Source organism: Salarias fasciatus, chromosome 6, assembly GCF_902148845.1.
Source record: "Salarias fasciatus chromosome 6, fSalaFa1.1, whole genome shotgun sequence".
Classification (NCBI taxonomy): domain Eukaryota; kingdom Metazoa; phylum Chordata; class Actinopteri; order Blenniiformes; family Blenniidae; genus Salarias; species Salarias fasciatus.
In genome coordinates this window covers 40,362,268-40,365,261 of record NC_043750.1, presented here as the reverse complement: position 1 = coordinate 40,365,261, position 2,994 = coordinate 40,362,268, and positions in this window count along the sequence as shown.

Sequence of the window (2,994 nt, the reverse complement as noted above, 5' to 3'; positions counted from 1 at the left end):
TTTCTCACCAAATCCATCCAGTGGTGCTCTCTGAGGAAGCCAACCCAAACTGATGAACCCAGGCAGAGCGCTGGATCTAAATCGTGTGTGTGTGTGTGTGTGTGTGTGTGTGTGTGTGTGTGTGTGTGTGTGTGTCAGTAGTTCTTCTGACCATAATGCCTCATTGCAACAGTTTGGAGGAGCTGCTCTAGGAAAACCACCAGAGGTTTTACTAAGTCAGGATCCATCATTTAGCATCACGCCGCCAATGCAAACACTTTAAAAAAAAAAAAAAAAAAAAGATTTTCATCAGCAGCGAAGAGAAAGTTTGTCTGTTTTTAACCTGGAGTCTAAAATCATGTCAGATTGTTTTTTTTTCCCTCCTCATGTGAAGTGAGTATAAAGAGAAGAGTTCTGTTTGTTCCACAGCCATGCATGATCCTCAAGGTTATGATGAATGTAGATATTCCCTCCAGATAGCGGAGACACCCTCACACACACATCATGACAGAGAGACAGACAGACAGACAGACAGATGGACAGGGATCAAGGTGCTTTTGGATGAATTTCAGAGGAGAGCTGAGTTTGGACCGCTCACCTGCAGAAAGCTGAATCCGCTCACACACATCATGAAACACGAGACGTCTTTCAGGCATTTGGTGATAACGTCAACAGTTTGGAGAGTTTTCAGTATGAAATATATTTACAAGGAAACATTCTCATATTCTCACAAATTGCTTCATGTTTTCGTCTTAAGTGTTCCCAGACGTTTCCTGCTGTGATAAAGTATAATTGATTAATAAGGAAGCTGCACATTTAGAGGCTTTTTGTCGTTTGTCTGTTCACTCGTCTCAGTTCTATTTTTTTTTTCTTTTTAACTGTAATGAATCTTCTGAAGAAGACATAAAATGACAGTGAACTCCTGAAGGCGTCCACAGTGTTCAAAGCGAGGAGCAGGAATCCTGTGGGGGGCGCCAGAGAGCTTCATGAGGGGAAGCATCACCAGAGAAAAGGGTCAGGGGGAACCTTGTCCTGGTTGGATTTATTCTTTCACACTGGAGAGGATGTTCCAGACTGTCCTGATAAAACGTGAAGTGGATCACAGAGTCGTGTTTGTCGGGGAAACGGTGAGCAGAACCGAGCTCAGGACTGCGACGTGCTCCGAATCGCTGATCCGACTTCATGGAAATCCTGAAGCGAGCGGCCGGAGGGTTCGCAGCCTCTGCACGGAGCGGAAATCAGCGCCAACGCCGAGCCGAAGCAGGAAAAACACGTTTGTTCTTTGAGAACTGGAAGTGAGGCTGATTTGAATCTTTTTGCCTGAAGGTTGAGAGCGTTGATGGCCTCCTAATCACCTCCAATCAGAGCCTTTGACCTGCGTCACTCGCCCTTCGGTCACTGGAGGAAAGCGAAGCGAACAGTCCAACTGGCTTCTCTCGCGCTCACTTTCTTTCTTCCTCTCTATCTGGCACTGGGTTCCAGTGTTTATGCATTTACTGAGATGGCTGGCGGGATTGTCAGAGAAAAAGGAGGGTTTATTTTTTTCTTCTCTCCCTCTTTTTTTTTTTTTCCTGTGCAATCTCTTGCCTTCAGAAACCATTAATGCCCATTCAACATCAACATCAAGGCAGAGCTTTGATGTCTATTCTGGCAACAGACCTCTTTCTTTCTCCGCTGCCTGCTGCTCTCTCTCTGTCTCCCTCCTTCTCTCTATCCCCCTTTATCCCCTCCACTTCCCTTCGCTCACTCTTTACGGTTACTGTACAATCAAATAATTAAACGGATTGTCGACAAAATGATTTTACCTGGCAATTAAATATGCAAAGCGAGTCGGCAGGCGGCGTATGAGAAGGCGATTAAAAAGGGGCCCACTGCAAATCTACAAAGGCTCCGGCAGCACAATAGGCAGCAGCCCTGCCTGCTTCGCACACTAGCTTAGCCTGGGGAGCGCCTGGTGCCTCTTTATACCAGACTCACACAGCCGTGTTTACAATAGCTCCCGACCGTGCAATGCCAATTACCACAATGCAAGGAGATGTGAATGTTTGGAGAAGAGACAGCGACGAAGGTGTGGGACATATGGGGCGAACGAGGGGCAGCGGAGAGGCGCCGGCGCTGCCAGGAAATCGGAGCCGAGCGCCGACGAAAAAAAGGTCCGCGCTTTAAATTAAACTGAAGTTAAAGAAACATCAAATGGAAATCTGGCTGCCCGTGTAGCGCTTCAGCTCAAATGATTTGTGAACGGCTCCAGGTCCGTCCCGCTGAAAGAGCCGTCGGGGAAGCGAGGGATGTGGAGGAGTGACATCCACCACAATGAGGACACTCAGCACGCCGCATTTACTCAGATCCCGTCTGAAGCAGGCAGAAATGCACGCTCATGCAAATAAATTCTGCTTTCAGTTTGCATGTATTTAACCAGAATAACCCCAGTAAAACCATGAGTGACTCTTCAAACAAGGCTTTCGCATGAGAACAGTCTGCTGAAAACAGCATCATCCCTGTGAGCTGCAGTCCGCCGAGGAGGGACTGCGTGGAGGGTTAAAACCCATCAGCACGAACCCACATGAAGTTATCCAAAATATCAGACGTAAATCAGAGTAAATCAGAATCTGTGGGGAAACAAGAGCAACATAATGAATTCAGAAAGATTTGAAGAAGCAGTGCGAATCAGAAAAGGCCCCATGATAAAGTCTGTAGATAAAAGTGGTGGCGAGCCAGCTGAGGAAATGTTTCTCTGCACAGCCACGCTCAGTCAAGACCCCGTTTACCTTTTCAAGTGAAAACACTAAACTTTGGGGTCCATTTACTACAGCGGTGTCAAAGTCACTGAAAACACAACTTTTTGGAGATGCTCGTCTCCATGGAAATGAGGGGTGCTTACTGAAACGCCTCTACTGCACATGCACAGCATCGTAACAACTCGCTCTATACACATGCATAGTAGATGGACAATCAGTTTTCCTCCAGAACGTCATGACTCCCGGTCCAGATCCTCCTGGTCCTGGTTCCAGTCCA